Consider the following 18,290-nt stretch of genomic DNA (forward strand, 5'->3'; position numbering starts at 1 on the left):
TGTATTTTTCAATTTTTTATCCTGTTTTCTTCTGTATATTTGTTCTATAGGGTATGGATATTTCTATTAGTTGTGTTAATTTCTTCTTTTTGTTGGTAAGTATGATGTGAGGTTTGTTATGTGGTGTTGTTTTATCTGTTATAATGGTTCTGTTCCAGTATAATTTGTATTCATCATTCTCCAGTACATTTTGTGGTGCATACTTGCATGTGGGAACGTGTTGTTTTATTAGTTTATGTTTTATGGCAAGTTGTTGATGTATTATTTTTGCTACATTGTCATGTCTTCTGGGGTATTCTGTATTTGCTAGTATTGTACATCCAATTGTGATGTGATCTACTGTTTCTATTTGTTGTTTGCAAAGTCTGTATTTATCTGTTGTGGTATTAGGATCTTTAATAATAAGTTTGCTGTAATATCTGGTGTTTATTGTTTGATCGTGCGTTGCAATCATGAATCCTTCCATCTCACTGTATATATTGCCTTTTCTTAGCTATGTGTTGGATGCGTCTTGACCAATGTATGGCTGTGTTAGATGATACGGGTGCTTGCCATGTAGTGTTTTCTTTTTCCAATTTACTTTCTTCGTATCTGTTGATGTTATGTGACTAAAGGATTGTAGAAGTGTTTATGAAATTGCAGTGGTGTAGCCGATGTATTTATATGAGTGATTGCTTTGTGTATTTTGCTAGTTTCTGCTCATTCTAGAAAGAATTTTCTTAAATTGTCTACCTGTCCATAATGTAGGTTTTATATGCCGATGAATCCCCTTCCTCCTTCCTTTCTGCTTAATGTGAATCTTTCTGTTGCTGAATGTATGTGATGTATTCTATATTTGTGGCATTGTGATCGTGTAAGTGTATTGAGTGCTTCTAGGTCTGTGTCTTCTAGGTCTGTGTCACACCATTTCACTACTCCAAATGAGTATGTCAGTATTGGTATAGCATAAGTATTTATAGCTTTTGTCTTGTTTCTTGCTGTCAATTCTGTTTTCAGTATTTTTGTTAGTCTTTGTCTATATTTTTCTTTTAGTTCTTCTTTAATATTTGTATTATCTATTCCTATTTTTGTCTGTATCCTAGATATTTATAGGCATATGTTTTTTCCATCGCTTCTGTGGAGTCACTGTGGTTATTTAATATGTAATCTTCTTGTTTAGTGTGTTTTCCCTTGACTATGCTATTTTTCTTAAATTTGTCTGTTCCAAAAGCCATATTTATATCATTGCTGAATACTTCTGTAATCTTTAGTAATTGGCTGAGTTGTTGATTGGTTGCTGCCAGTAGTTTTAGATCATCCATGTGTAGCAAATGTGTGATTTTGTGTGGGTATGTTCCAGTAATATTATATCCGTAATTTGTATTATTTAGCATGTTGGATAGTGGGTTCAGAGGAAGACAGAACCAGAAAGGACTTAATGAGTCACCTTGATATATTCCACGCTTAATCTGTATTGGCTGTGATGTGATATTATCTGAATTTGTTTGGATATTAAGTGTGGTTTTCCAGTTTTTCATTACTATGTTTAGGAACTATATCAATTTAGGATCTACTTTGTATATTTCCAATATCTGTAGTAACCATGAGTGGGGTACACTATCAAAAGCTTTCTGGTAACCAATGTATCCGTAGTGTAGCGACCTTTGTTAAGTTTTAGCTTGATATGTCACCTCTGTATCTATTATCAGTTGCTCTTTACATCCTCGTGCTCCTTAGCAGCAGCCTTTTTGTTCTTCATTTATAATTTTGTTCTGTGTTGTATGTGTCATTAATTTACGTGTAATGACTGAAGTTAATATTTTGTAGATTGTTGGCAGGCATGTTATGGGCCGATATTTACCTGGGTTTTCTGTGTCTGCTTGATCTTTAGGTTTCATATAGGTCATTCCATGTGTAAGTGTATCAGGGAATGTGAATGGGTCTGCAATGTAACTGTTAAATAATTTAGTTAGATGTGAATGTGTTGAAGTGAACTTCTTTAGCCAGAAATTTGCAATTTTATCATTTCCAGGGGCTTTCCAATTGCGTGTAGAATTAATTGCTCAGGTGACTTCATGTTGCAAAATTATCACTTCAGGCATTTGTGGTATCATCTTGTATGAGTCTGTTTCTGCTTGTATCCACCGTGCATGTCTGTTATGTTGTACCGGATTTGACCATATGTTGCTCCAGAAGTGTTCCATGTCTGTTATGTTTGCTGGATTGTCTATTTTAATGAGTGTGTTATGTATTGTCTGGTAAAAATTGATTTGGTTTGTGTTGAATGTTTGGTTTTGTTTCCTTCTATTTTCTCGTTTTTTGTATCTTCTAAGTCGTTTGGCCAGTGCTTGTAAGTTCTGCTTCTTTTCATCTAATTGCTCTATCGCTTCTTTTTGTGAGATTTTACTTAACCTTTTCCGTTTTTTGTCTGATATTTCTTATCTTATAAATTGTGTTAGATGTCTGATGTCTTTTCTCGGTTTTTCTATTCTGATCTGTAGCCTGTGTTGCCATTCTGGTTTTTGTGGGTTTCTTCTGTGTGTTGGTTGGTTCTGATCTCTGCCTAGTGTGTATATTTAGTGTAGCGAGTGATCCTACATAAACCAGTAGTTGTAACTCTTCCATAGTTGTATTTTCATTTATTTTGTTGTGTATGATTGTGTTGATAGTTGTTATTGTTGTTTCGACTTGTGGGTTATTTGGTGATCTCTGCAAGAATGGTCTAATGTCTGTATTTGTGCCTTTGTATTATATATATGTCAACTGAAATTTTTCTTCTATATCTAACATGTTTGTTACTTCATGTTCTATTTGTGCTTGTTCTGGTGGCTGTCTTAAGATTTTGTTTTCCTCTGATTGTTTAATTGATGCGTGTTGGTCTTTGTTTGTTTGCTCTGGGATGTTTGAGTCAATTACTGTATTTTCTTCTACTTCTAATTGCACATTACTTTGTTCCAGTATTTGTTGTAGTTGTTGTTTGATGTTTTCTAATTCTGACTGGGGTATCCTGTTATTTTTGAATATTACACATATCTGATCAGCTAGTAGTTGTTCTGTTAAAAATTTTAATTCTGGGTATCTGGTAATAAATGTTGTGTATACTTGTGATCTGTATCCAGTTGTATTGGTTCCTAGGTTTGTTGCTTGGTAATAACAGAACATGAGGTGTCGATTAACTTCATCTCATCATCTCATCCTCTGTCTTTGTTTTCCTTCTAGGGTGGTTGCAGGAAGCATACCCTACAAAACACCTCTATTTGGATTTAAATCATTTTCCAGTTGGCTAGCAGTGTCATTACCATTGTGGGCGGGCATAGGGTTCAAGCGTCGTCCCTGACCATGACGGCGCTTGTCCGAGGCTTCTTTAGTTCTGTCCTGAACCAACTAATCACACTAAAAGGGGGGTTAGCCCTATTGGTGGTTTGTTCTTTTCGTCGCCTTTACGACTGGCAGAACATACCGGAGGCCTATTCTTTTCCCGGGCCTCCACGGGATTTATTATTATTATTATTATTATTATCCCTGTAGGACCACGCAAAGCATTCTGCCTCATTTGAGTATTCTTTCTTATCTTCCAAGATTCTCTCATTTTTTATCCATGGAGTCTCTTTCTATCTTCACTCCACTTTGTCCCTGGTTTCCTTGGGACTTCATTCCCTGACCTCACATTCCACTTGTGTATCTTGTCGCTGTATACATCTATGGCTTTTGTTTCTATTTGGATCGATTGTTGCTGCCTCTAGGTCCAGTCTGACTTGTGTGATCCACGGTATTGTTTATTTGACCCCTTTTATGTATGTTAGAATTCTCTTGGTGAGAACGACCGGGCCGAAAACCTACCTGGTATTCACCAACTTCGTGTTCCAGCTGTTCTTGTGTTCTCTGGAGTAAGCATGCTGATAAAAGTTTGTAGATACAGTTATTAGAATCTTACCACAGACCCATCAGTCATATGTGCGAAGGTTTTGTTTCAGATGTACTATCATTTGTCAGATGATCTATGAGTCACTTTCTTTTAAAAAACTGAATTAAATGTGATTCTTGTTCCTTATAAGAGTCATTAATTCATAATTAACCATTTCATAGCATGTCAGTTAATTTGTGTCAGATAACAGGACCAGTGAATACATTCAGATAAACAAGATGATGGCTCCAAGTATTTTTGCTGACTCTTGTTCAGCATCTATTGATTTGTGAGCTTCTCACGCCACTGTTGAATCTGTGAAATTTATATGTGACAGAAGGACTTGCATTGCTATCTACAAAATAACTACCTAAAATTATCATTAAATTACTAGCGTGGAACTATTTGCGCATTATTTTCAGGTTGATATATTTCTGTAATCCAGATGAAGAAACATTTTTGAAGTTTTGGAGAAATTTTTAGATAAATTGATTAGTCTTTCTCTTGAATATCAGGTATGTTTGAATTTGAACATTTTTGACGGGGAATGCCCAGTTCACCAGAGTGAGAACTAGATTTTAGCGCAGATTGGAGGGACAGAGAGAAAAGTTTCAGAAAAATTAGAACCATTGGAAACTAGCTGTAGGCCGTGAAACGAAATGTTATGAGCAAGGAAGGTGGAGTAGTATTTCAGACTGAAACAATATGACAAACAAGCAGGGTCGGAGAAAACTAATGACGAAGTATCTCAAATAACGCTTAGGACAACAGGTAAGAATGAAAACTTACATACAGCAGAAAGTTCGGAAATTACAGACTATAATAGTGGAGTACGGCATAAAGCCGTTCGTGAGCCCATGCGGCCACCACCTGCCGCATTCCACTTAAATAACTCACCAGCTGAACACTTTAAGTAAAGCGCTATTTTACTTAAGCAAAGAAAAGAAAAAAAGATGCAAGTTTCAAGAAACTAGTTGAAAGACTTGAGAAAAGCGAAAATCTAAGCAAAGCGACGAGAGAAAAGATACCCAGCCCAAGAAAAACGAATATAAACGGGACGCCGAATGTAAATAAAATAAGCAGGAATTTAAAAAACTAAAAGAACAGATAGACAGACAAGCACGAACCGTGAAGCAGCAGCTAGTAGACCACATAAAGAAATGCGAAGAGCAGGGGAAGTATTTAGATAAGATGACAGATGATGAGACACAACAGAGGATGAGATTAGATACACTAGATCAGGCGAATCAAAGGATGACAGACTGATTGAGAAAAGATATTAGAACTAATATAAAAAACATAAAAACTAATAAGACGTACTTTGAGAACCACCTGAAGATTATTGATGCAGGTACTAAAGATACTGAATGGGTTTTGTGATGGAGGGAGGAGTAAGTAAGGTCGCAGGAGAATACAATAAGGAAAGTAATATAGCAAGTCGAGGTGCTAACCACTGCTGTTGAACAGCTATCAAATCATACTTAAGCAAGATTTTGAGAAAGTATTTATCCTCTTATGTGAAGCTGGTAAAGGGGGAGGGGGCAAAGAGCACTGCTGTTGAACAGCTATCGAATCATACTTAAGCAATATTTTGAGAAGGTATTTATCCTCTTATGTGAAGCTGATATGGAAGAATATAGGTGGGCAAGAACATGCAGCAGTGTATGCATCAAGGCAACTGAACACCTTGGAGTGGAAGTAAGAAGTTTTTGGAACACTCTGTTTGGGAAACTGAGTGTAACCGCCCCGTTAGTAAAATTGAAATGTTGGCAGTGATATATCAAATAGCGTGCTTTTGATGTTGTTTTATGGATGGAAGTTTGTCGCAGACTACTCGTCATTAAAATGATACTCGGGGCTGAAAGACCCTTTGAGCAGATTAACAAGGTGGCCAAACAAACTCCGCGAGTTTGGTTACGATGTGATCAAAAATCAAATGGCTCTGAACACTAATGGCCTTAAAATTGATGTCATCAGTCCCTTCGAGCTTAGAACTACTTAAAGCTAACTAACCTAAGGAGAGCACACATATCCATGCCCGAGGCAGGATTCTAAACTGCGACGGTAGCAGTCGTGCGATTCCAGACTGAACCGCCTAAAGCCGCTCGGCCACGACGGCCGACTACGATGCGATCCATAAACCAGCTAGGAAGCATGCAAATGCAGATATGTGGAGTAGGAAAGTTGCTGTGTTGAATCCATTAGCCGGCCTCGGTGGCCGTGCGGTTCTAGGCACTTCAGTCCGGAACCGCGTGACTGCTACGGTCGCAGGTTCTAATCCTGCCACGGGCATGGGTGTGTGTGATGTCCTTAGGTTAGTTAGGTTTAAGTAGTTCTAAGTTCTATTGGACTGATGGCCTCAGAGGTTGAGTCCCATAGTGCTCAGAGCCATTTCAACTATTTTTAAATGCACTAACAAAAGTGTAACAGGGTTGCAGAGACCACAAGCGGACAACAAATAAAATGAAGCGTTCGGGTCAGAGCCAGAGTTCTTGAAGCATAAGGGCTTGCTCTGCAGAATGACAGAATGCAAACTGGGCAAGGTGGTTTCGGCAGTGCTCAAGGATGTAGCGTTGCGACAAGCGCATGAGAATGTTGTCCAGTCATGGATGAAGTTGAACAAGGGACACAGGAATAGGAGAAAGGTGCTGGTGGAAAATAAGAAAACGTGATGTCGAGCAATAAGTGACGGACGGTGTACCTTTTGCACAAAGAGCTGATCTTAGTCATCAAAAAATGTCTTTGGAATGAGTACCATAATCGTCCAAGCCCTTTCGAATGGCTGGACTTTAAATATTAGCACCATCTGATAGGACATCCATCGGAAATAAATATGTACTGGTAATTATAGGAGATTCTTCATGGTTCTTAGCAATGGTGGCAGTTCCTAATCAGCGGGCTAGTACAGTCCTCAGACACTTAAATCTGGGGTGCCTGATACCCTAGTTAAGGATCGGTGTACAAATTTTTTATCATGCTTGATGTGTTGCATGTGTTTCGTGTGTCATGTAATATGAATCTGGATGTGAAGAAGTTATAGCATAACATAATGAGTTCACAGTATCGTATCTTGTTTTATTATGTTAATACACTTCATACAGGCTGAGTACATATTTGTTGTACAATATGTAGTTTGAGCGTATAATTCTAATATGCATAGTGGTATGGGTCTCTATCTCCCTTCGAAGTGGTATATGGTAGAAAAATGTCGTCCCCCTTTGTTGTCATAATTCCTAAATTAGGAACAAACTGGGAATCAGTTAAAAGATTTACAAAATAGATACATAAGGTATGGTAGAAATGGAAGCGGGCCAACACTGAAACTTTATGGGTGACAGGAACAGTCCATGCAGACTGTGGGAAAAACTGCAAGAATAACAAGTGCGTCAAATGGTATTAGTCACTAATCCCTACATGCGTAAAGGAAAGACAAACATTTTTGACTATCAGGGTCCTCACCAAATCATCGAGATGACTTTTCCAGCAAAGGTGAATGTACAGTTTCCGACTAAAACGCCTGTAGTCCACGACAGTAGGTATGGTGGATGCAATGCGACAAGTCCCGACGAAGAAGTCAGGGCGCAAGTAAGACGACTACACAGTATGTGACAGTACCCAACGGCTACTGCTGAGTAGTAGCGCTTCGAAATAGTATCCTTTATGAGCAAACCAATTGAATATTTACCTACACTTGCCCATACAGTAGGTACCTGGGCTATGCTCGGCTCAGTTGTAGTCGATGCAGTCATAGGATCGAGCCAAATACTTCCGCTTTCATCAGCCGCAGCTAATACGCGGCATTAATAACCTGTAGCTGTAATCCTGCAGTCAAGTAGTCTATGCCTTGGCTAAAACTGCGAAATACGAAATAAAAGCTAAACGAATAATTTAATAATAAGGATGTCTATAATTAAAGTTGTTCACAGAGAATTATCTTGAATAATGTTTATTCAAGAAAAGACAGGTTCGAATCCTGCCTCGGGCATGGATGTGTGTGATGATCTTAGGTTAGTTAGGTTTAAGTTCATCTAAGTTTTAGGGGACTGATGACCTCAAATGTTAAGTCCACTAGTGCTCAGAACCATTTGAACCATTTTTTAAGCTAAAATACAGACAGAAAATACCGTTACAGAATGCCGTAAAGTTAAGGTGACAGCGTTGCGAGAATAGTAACGAAGTCCAAAACTAAATAGTCATCGAAGATACGCGGAAACTAAGTCAATTTCGCAATCAGAATACACTAAATTTTATCTTGCTCAAGACACTTCAGAATTCAACATGCTGATTTACAAATTAACGCAAGTGATGCTTCTAATAGTGATTCATACTGTGCCGATTCTCAGTTTCTTAACACAAGCAGAGTAAATTAGAGTTCCACTCTGGAGAACATTCAGCCCTTTCAAAATCGCCTCAAAAGTTGTAGTACTGTAGTGACCATTCACCGCAGAGAATCAATCACCTATACAACGAATTACGCACATTACCATCGGCAGGTCTACGCTCTTCCATTACTCTACTCAATTTGACCAGTAAAGCCGTCTTGAGCTTTGCCTTCGACAATTCCAAGCCTCCACTAGACTACCGTAGTGTTCTGCTGTAGTCTGCTTTTCCATTGGCTGAAGGCTGTCCCACCAAACATACATCGTTCTTAGGAGCTACAGACGTCTTGATCACTAGGTAGACTAAACTAATATATTAAAACAGTATTTAAATAAAGAAAAGTTATAAACCATCTATTGCAGTCAGGAAATTTACAATAACTTTAAATAAACGTTTGTCCATAAAGCAATAAGCCAGTATTTCTGTGCACATGTTCTCCCTACAAATGATATCACATTGTCCTTATGCATTGTGTGAACAATTATTTAGGCCAGCTTGACATAAGCGTAATTTGATTCCCTGTTCAATTGTGATGTCCACCAACACATACAACTGACTTCGTTTAAATTAGGACCGTTTTTTTACAGCTCATCAACATTGGTGGGGAGGCTTGCGTGCCTCAACGATACAGATAGCCATACCGTAGGTGCAACCACAACGGAGGGGTATCTGTTGAGAGGCGAGACAAACGTGTGGTTCCTGAAGAGGGGCAGCAGCCTTTTCAGTAGTTGCAGGGGCAACAGTCTGGATGATTGACTGATCTGGCCCTGTAACACTAACCAAAACGGCCTTGCTGTTGTGGTACTGCGAACGGCTGAAAGCAAGCGAAAACTACAGCCGTAATTTTTCCCCGAGGGCATGCAGCTTTACTGTATGGAGAGCTGCATTAAACCAGTCTCAGGACTGAAGACCACAACAACATCAAAAACATCAACATTTAAATAACGTTACTGGAAATATTGTAAAATGTTCACTAAATAAATACATAGTATGACAAAATATAAGGTACTGATGCTGTATTCATTTTCTGTGTAATTATGGTGGGTACGATGTTCTGAGAAACATTTTCATAATTTAACAGACATAAAAGATGCCATAAATCAATAAATGAAATTTATAGGCACCCTTAGCTTTAATGGATGATAGCTGTAGCGCAATACCACCATCTGAAATACCACTTTTTGAAGTCACATGAAGCGATTAAAAGTTGTTAATATGGACGTTCATTACGTAAATGTTTATTTACTGTGAAATATCAACTTCTGTAGATTTAAAGATATTGCAATATCGGTGTGTCATTGGATGCGCTTCACTTATCTGAAATCGCTAGTTTATTCAGGTTTGTTTTAAAGCTTAATTTGTAATATTATAGACACTCAAAGGGCTATAAGAAGCTGTCTTTCAGCTTGTGTGACACTGCGCCATGTCTTGGAGCTTTGTCTCCGGCACAAAGGCGATGCGAACGACAGCCATAAAATTCCCCGTACTAGAATTTTTCCCATTTCCGGTGACTCTGCTGATCTTTGTACCTGGACTGGCTCGTACGGTCAGCAAGCTGGAAGCCGGAACTGCTGCAGTGCACCTTGAGATCTGGTCCTTTTTGTGTTGAGCCACACAACAAATTCATCTTACCTCGTACCAATACTGGGCACCTGATCAGCTCGCCTAAATACGTGTAAGTTCAGAACTGAAAAAGCATATACCAGTCGACAAGCAGGATACACATAGCGAACCCGATGCATTGAGGTCACGCAAAAACTACAAGTATTTAAGTTTAGCTGTGTTGTCTGTCAGCTGTTTAAGGGGGCCATTCATGAAATTCATAAAAAATGTCCATTCTCAATTTCTTATTTCCTTATTTATTTGTAGAACTGATAGCCATTAAGCTCCCAAAGTTTCAATGATCAAATCACAACCTAAGAGCCTGAAAAAATAATTAAATGTGTGACGCGACCTTCCTCCCACAACCACTTCGATACTTGGTCTGTGAACAATGATTCCGTGGATTACTTTCAAGGAAACTTGCGTAGGGTACATCCAGAAAGCTTTTCGGTTTTGTAGATAATTTGTGACACTGTTCCATATCTGAGAAAAAGCTGCTTTCTTTATGATGAAGCAGATCTTGTTTTGGCGTAATTTCTTCATCTGTTACAGCTGTAGTTTTTATATTTAATGAAGGGAAAGTACGGAAGATGAAGATATTAGAGAGAATGGGCTTTAACATAGGAAATTTCACTGAGGTCATCTTGAGAAAAATAGATTTACACCGTTTCTCTGCAGCTGACAAGTAGGTTGAAGACCTGGTAAAGGAAAGAAGGAACAAAACTGAAAACCAGGAAAAGAATCTTGAAATGAAAATGGATCCTGAGAAAATCTGGGGAGTTTTGAAAAATTTTGAAGCTCTGAGTGTAAGCTGAGATATGAGATAAGAGCTCGAAATGTTGCATGAATTTTATATTATGCTTACAGAATTAAAAATTATTATAAAATTCTATATTTTTAGAAAACCCTGCGAGTGAAGGTTACTATATGCTTAGAGATTAAACAGAGAAAATTTCTTGTTAGTTCCTGAAGTAAAGGTACATACATTTTGAAACAAAAATTTTGAAATTCCGTTATATATATATATATATATATATATATATATATATATATATATATATATATATATATATATATATATATAGAGAGAGAGAGAGAGAGAGAGAGAGAGAGCGCAGCTCGTGGTCGTGCGGTAGTGTTTTCGCTTCCCGCGCCCGGGTTCCCAAGTTCGATTCCCGGCGGGGTCAGGGATTTTCTCTGCCTCATGATGACTGGGTGTTGTGTGATGTCCTTAGATAGTTAGGTTTAAGTAGTTCTAAGTTGTAGGGGACTGATGACCATAGCTGTTAAGCCCCATAGTGCTCAGAGCCATTTGAACCATATATAATACAATGAACTTAATAGTAATGTGTTAATGTCACATAAAGCATGGTACAAAATTTCATTGCCGTAGATACAAAATTGTGGATTTGGAGAATCTTCTAAATAGTGTGTGCTTTTCATGAATGCACTTGCTCCCTCCCGCCGCCTATAATGCATGCGTTTTTCTATTTTTGTTCGAGTTTATTCTAAATTTGTGCGAGTTAGCATGTCGTTGGTTACGTTTTATTGCATTGTTGTTTCGTTGAGCATAAGGAGTGAACGAATGACTAAAGTTCCTTTGCTCAGGTGGCAGATCACCAGGAACAACCAGATGGATTGTGGTAATCCTTAGCATCAATGGAGAAGCAATGCATATATTTCCAATTCAAGCCCTAGAGTCAAGTGAGTTATTTTATCGACAACTTGATATGCTATTCACCAGTCGTCAATGTACATAAAGGTTGACTGTTGATGTGTGAAACATAAGGAGCGAAGTCTGGAGGTAACAGGATGTGTTCATAAAATTCTGACGGACGTGCAGTATCATTAGCAAGAACTGAGGCTATCGTATGGTAAACTGAGAGTTCAACAGACACAAGTCACTGAGATTGTACGCCAGCCGGAGTGGCCGAGTGGTTCTAGGCGCTACAGTCTGGAACTGCCCGACCGCTGCGATCGCAGATTCGAATCCTGCCTCGGGCATGGATATGCGTGACGTCCTTAGGTTAGTTAGGTTTAAGTAGTTCCAAGTCCTAGGGGACTGATGACCTCAGACGTTATGTCCCATAGTGCTCAGAGCCATTTGAACCATTTGACATTGTACCACAGACGCTAGGTAGTTATAAAAGACGTTGATTTTAAGAGTGAGAAAGGCTATTTCTACAGGTAACAATACTCACAACGTTGACTCACCTGTCGTTGGGTCTCACTGCCTAGTTATGCACAATGTTTTATATTTGTGCATTTTTAGTGTCAACTGATAACCGTAAAAGAACAAACGAAAAATTTTCTTCTGGTACCAGCTAATTTCGCTTCTTTCTTATGATTAAAAGACTCAAAATTCAGGTACTTTTAAAGACTTAGTAGTCTACAATTTAATTTCACACATGTCAGTTACTATGTATTTTATCACGTACCAACATAATAGCCGCACTGCTTGTCAGATGTTTCTTGTGACTCCTGTTCGGAATATGAGCTCGAACTTGATTGTTGTACTTTGATCACTAGTACTGACAGTGTTAACGTACCCAGATGTAGTTTTGTAAATCAAATGGTGCTAAAGTTCCTTGAGAATGGATGGGAAGGATCCATATGGGCTATACTGACCTGTTTCGTTTCCTGAGCCGCTTCTACGAATTCTGTCTAATGTTAGGGCTTCCTGACAGACTTCAATCACTGGAGCAGTACTCTTGTATCGTATACTGTTTCTTTTATAGAAGCATTGCTGTTCCCCAAAACCCCATCAAGAAGTGGATATACTCGTGTTACATTTAATGTTGCTGGCACTCTGGTTAGCACACTGGAGTCGCATTCGGTAGGACGATGGTTCATGTCCGCTTCCGGCTGTCCTGATTTAGATTTTCCGTAATTTCCCTAAATCACTTCAGGCAAATGTTGGGATGATTCCTTTGAAAAGCCATGGCCGCCTTCCTTCCCCATCCTCCCCTCATCCGATGGGACCTATGACTTCGCTGTTCGGTCCCTTTTCCCACATTATCCAACCAAGCAAGGAGTATTACCTATTGCTAACTGTTTCGTCCTGATTAAGAGTTTTGTCAAGTCTTACTAACACAAGATACTGTACCTTTAAAGAAGACTGATTTTGTCCCTCCAGAGCCCCTCACTGTATTCTTACCACAGATCTACTCTTCTTCTTCGCTGAACTACCTATTTCCTATCGCACCGTTAACGTTGACATCTTTGTTTCTAATTTCATCGAATGATTGACTGACTTTCCTTTGTGATAAATAAATCCTCCCGGCAATCTTCTGCTTTTCGATCACTTCCTAGCTCTCTCCAGTCATGTCATTTCCAAATCACTTATCTTGATGTATTGCTTTCCTTTTATTTTATCATTTGGTAATTCCTTCTTCCGTCGATGAACTGTAGTGCTACTTCTGTTAACCTCAATTTAATCGCCCTTACCTTCCTTACAACTGTATATGCCTTTCGACCTCCTGTGCTTACACATCGCCGGCTGCTGTGGCCGAGCGGTTCTAGGCGCTTCAGTCTGGAACCGCGCGACCACTACGGTTGCAGGTTCGAATCCTGCCTCGGGCATGCATGTGTGTGATGTCCTTAGGTTAGTTAGGTTTAAGTTCTAGGGAACTGATGACCTCAGAATTTAAGTCCCATAGTGCTCAGAGCCATTTGAACCATTTTTTCTAGGGGACTGATAACCTCAGACGTTTTTGCATACATTTCTCACAGATATCCATTCTCCCTTATCTGAACTACTTGCGCTCTACTTGTCAAGAATTCTTCAGAGTAATCGGATATCTGTGTAACTAGTCCCAGTGATGCGTGTAACGAATAAGACCTAGTTCTGCCGTGCACGGTTAGCGTGAACTCAGAAAGTCACCAATTACCTTCTGTAGCCCAAGTTCATTATTTGGGATTTCCCCGCGTTAGGGGAGAGTTAGTATTAATTACACGGAATGGATATTCTGTCTTGAGCCAAAAGCCGATAATTTCGCCATAAGGAGCCAGACGGACTCTGTTCAGGCCGGGATTCGTGGCTTGTGTCGCAATTAAACTGTCTGGGGCGACGTCGTCTGGGATTGCTGGGGACGGCGAACTGCGCCGCTGCCGGCGAACCCGGGGTCGCAGCCGGCACGGAGGGGGCGCGATTGCACCAGCAGCCGCCTTTACCCGCGAAGTCGGATTTCTGGAGGTAGCCGCCTGCTACCACAAGTTACGTTCCAAGGGCTCTCTGCTGCGCCACTTGAAATGGGAGGATGGACACACTATCTTGCGCTACGAATAGGGAACCTAATTCCTTCACTAAATTTACTGGGGTGCCCCAAGCAATTGCTTACTCCCCTTTGTACCTCTTGAGGCGGTATAATGTGATAAAAACTGTGACATGTTGGCGATAATATACTTTAATTTTCAAAGTAAAACATTATAATTTCGGTTGTTGTAACTTTTCTCCCTTAGCGGTCCACTGCACTTGATGCGTTGCATGACATATATGTCCGATCCGTACATAGCTGAGCAGTAGTTACAACAAAATCTTAGGGGTGTATGTGGTGCGACCAGACCTACTAGTGGTTCCTGAAGAGGGGAAACAGAGTTTTCGGTAGTCGTATAATGAACAGAGTGGCTGATTCATTTTGACTTGGAACGTTAGCCAACAAGGCTTTTCTATCTTTGGCACTGTGGACCGGCTGAAAGCAATGGGAAACTACACTACTTGATGGCTCCTAAGGAATAACTGAAACGCGTTAAGAATCAACTGACAGTTGCTACAGAGGAACCGACAAATGCTCCGGAACACCCGACCAATGACAGTGAAAGGAAATGTAGGCGGCGGAACTTGTTAACTGTAGTGTTGGCAGAAGAGCCAACAACGTTTTACTAGTGGAGGCCGAAATGCACGCGTTTTAGCTCACGCAGGCTGGCGTGAGGAGGGAAGAACTATACTGACGTGAGGTCTGGACCATGACAAGGAATTAGAATTCAGAAAGCGGACGTAATTAGTTTGATACTTACCTTTTATCCATTAATTATGAACGTCGCTCTCGACGGTACATGATTCACAATATTATCTGTTCAGAATATTCTAATTACTGAATATGGCGCCTTGCTAGGTCGTAGCTGAAGGCTATGGTAAACTGTCGTCTCTGCAAATGAGAGCGTATGCAGACAGTGAACCATCGCTAGCAAAGTCGGCTGTACAACTGGGGCGAGTGCTAGGGAGTCTCTCTAGACTAGACCTGCCGTGTGGCGGCGCTCGGTCTGCAACCACTGATAGTGGCGACACGCGTGTCTGACGTATACTAACGGACCGCGGCCGATTTAAAGGCTACCACCCAGCAAGTGTGATGTCTGGCGGTGACACCACATTAATAGCCTGTGCCCGAACGCTCTGTAGGCAGTACGGTGTGTGACGAAGGTGGTAGAGAACCAATTAGTGCGACATTCTTTGTGGTATGGCAACACGTCTGCAAGATATTATTTGAGTGCTTAGGATCGTTGTCGAGCAGTTGAGTGGCTCGAAGGCGGCCAAAGTGTCACTACCGTGGCCACAGTAGTGGGCGTGTCCAAACGTGTCATCTCGCGAATAAAAGAGACCGCTGAAGATGAAAATGCTATGCAAAAACATGTTGGTGGTTGAAGATGGGCCACCACACCACAATATGATAGATACGTAGCCCTAGAGGCTAAAAGGAACTGACTTCTCATTTCTTGGCTAATCGATAGATTCTATTCATCCGCTACCGGCAAACGTTTCTCTGCCAGAACCATTTCGCGGCCATTAAATCAGGCTGATTTGTATGCATTTCAACCACGTCATCGTCTAGAATGTTCGTTGTGGTCAGCAAGAGTGGTGCAGAGTGATGTTCTCCGACGAATCGTGATTCACTGTAGCAAACAATTGTGGCCACCAGAGAGATCGAGGAACCCCGTCATTATGGCGTAGACAGTGTGGTGTCGGCATAATTCATACTAGCGGAACGACGCTGTATATAATTTGTGCGAAGTACGGTTACAGTATAAAGGTATTGCAGGAAGATTATTCTCGATCAAGTCCGCCTGTTTAGGGATGCAGCTGCTCTCGATTTTCCTTTTATGGACGACAATGCCCGCCCATGCAGGACTGTTGAGATTTCGGACATAATATAAAGTGAAGATATTCAAGGTACGGAAAGGCCTGTATACCCCAGGAAATAAACCCTATAGATCATGCCTGGGATGCTTTTCGCAGACGTGTAACTTAACGAACACCCCCCGTACTGGAACGCGCAAAACTGAAAACTGCCTTGAAAGAGGAGTGGGAAAATATCCCCCAAGCACTCCTCACCAGTTTCGTAGCCAGCATGAGTAACAGGTGCAAAATGTGCGCTAGTGCCCGAAGATGCATTACTGCCCTTACTGAGAGTCCGATATCGACATTTATGTTGGGAGTCTGACCTGTGTGAAACATGTATGTTATTTATGTCTCTGATCGTAATTTCCCATGTGGTGAAAACTATACCATTTTTCGTTTCAAATATGCCACTCCGCCTCTATTACGTACACTCCTGGAAATGGAAAAAAGAACACATTGACACCGGTGTGTCAGACCCACCATACTTGCTCCGGACACTGCGAGAGGGCTGTACAAGCAATGATCACACGCACGGCACAGCGGACACACCAGGAACAGCGGTGTTGGCCGTCGAATGGCGCTAGCTGCGCAGCATTTCTGCACCGCCGCCGTCAGTGTCAGCCAGTTTGCCGTGGCATACGGAGCTCCATCGCAGTCTTTAACACTGGTAGCATGCCGCGACAGCGTGGACGTGAACCGTATGTGCAACCGAGCGAGGTGGCGCAGTGGTTAGCACACTGGACTCGCATTCGGGAGGACGACGGTTCAATCCCGTCTCCGGCCATCCTGATTTAGGTTTTCCGTGATTTCCCTAAATCGCTTCAGGCAAATGCCGGGATGGTTCCTTTGAAAGGGCACGGCCGATTTCCTTCCCCATCCTTCCCTCACCCGAGCTTCCGCTCCGTCTCTAATGACCTCGTTGTAGACGGGACGTTAAACACTAATCTCCTCCTCCTCCTCCTCCTCCGTATGTGCAGTTGACGGACTTTGAGCGAGGGCGTATAGTGGGCATGCGGGAGGCCGGGTGGACGTACCGCCGAATTGCTCAACACGTGGGGCGTGAGGTCTCCACAGTACATCGATGTTGTCGCCAGTGGTCGGCGGAAGGTGCACGTGCCCGTCGACCTGGGACCGGACCGCAGCGACGCACGGATGCACGCCAAGACCGTAGGATCCTACGCAGTGCCGTAGGGGAACGCACCGCCACTTCCCAGCAAATTAGGGACACTGTTGCTCCTGGGGTATCGGCGAGGACCATTCGCAACCGTCTCCATGAAGCTGGGCTACGGTCCCGCACACCGTTAGGTCGTCTTCCGCTCACGCCCCAACATCGTGCAGCCCGCCTCCAGTGGTGTCGCGACAGGCGTGAATGGAGGGACGAATGGAGACGTGTCGACTTCAGCGATGAGAGTCGCTTCTGCCTTGGTGCCAATGATGGTCGTATGCGTGTTTGGCGCCGTGCAGGTGAGCGCCACAATCAGGAGTGCATACGACCGAGGCACACAGGGCCAACACCCGACAACATGGTGTGGGGAGCGATCTCCTACACTGGCTGTACACCACTGGTGATCGTCGAGGGCACACTGAATAGTGCACGGTACATCCAAACCGTCATCGAACCCATCGTTCTAGCATTCCTAGACCGGCAAGGGAACTTGCTGTTCCAGCAGGACAATGCACGTACGCATGTATCCCGTGCCACCCAACGTGCTCTAGAAGGTGTAAGTCAACTACCCTGGACAGCAAGATCTCCGGATCTGTCCCCCATTGAGCATGTTTGGGACTAGATGAAGCGTCGTCTCACGCGGTCTGCACGTCCAGCACGAACGCTGGTCCAACTGAGGCGCCAGGTGGAAATGGCATGGCAAGCCGTTCCACAGGACTACATCCAGCATCTCTACGATCGTCTCCATGGGAGAATAGCAGCCTGCATTGCTGCGAAAGGTGGATATACACTGTACTAGTGCCGACATTGTGCATGCTCTGTTGCCTGTGTCCATGTGCCTGTGGTTCTGTCAGTGTGATCATGTGATGTATCTGACCCCAGGAATGTGTCAATAAAGTTTCCCCTTCCTGGGACAATGAATTCACGGTGTTCTTATTTCAATTTCCAGGAGTGTATATACTGTGTTTCCTGTCATCCATCATTATGATTATTCCTGACCAACAATGTCTTCGTTCCTTAACAATTGCCAAGCTGTGTATTATAATTCATCGAAGTAATGCAGCTCTACTGCACAGTTTAATGATAATGGCAACTTCTTCAGTAAAATATTTTGGAGGTACAACGGGCCGAGGTACAACAGGGCT

Source organism: Schistocerca cancellata, chromosome 6, assembly GCF_023864275.1.
Source record: "Schistocerca cancellata isolate TAMUIC-IGC-003103 chromosome 6, iqSchCanc2.1, whole genome shotgun sequence".
In the NCBI taxonomy this organism is placed as follows: domain Eukaryota; kingdom Metazoa; phylum Arthropoda; class Insecta; order Orthoptera; family Acrididae; genus Schistocerca; species Schistocerca cancellata.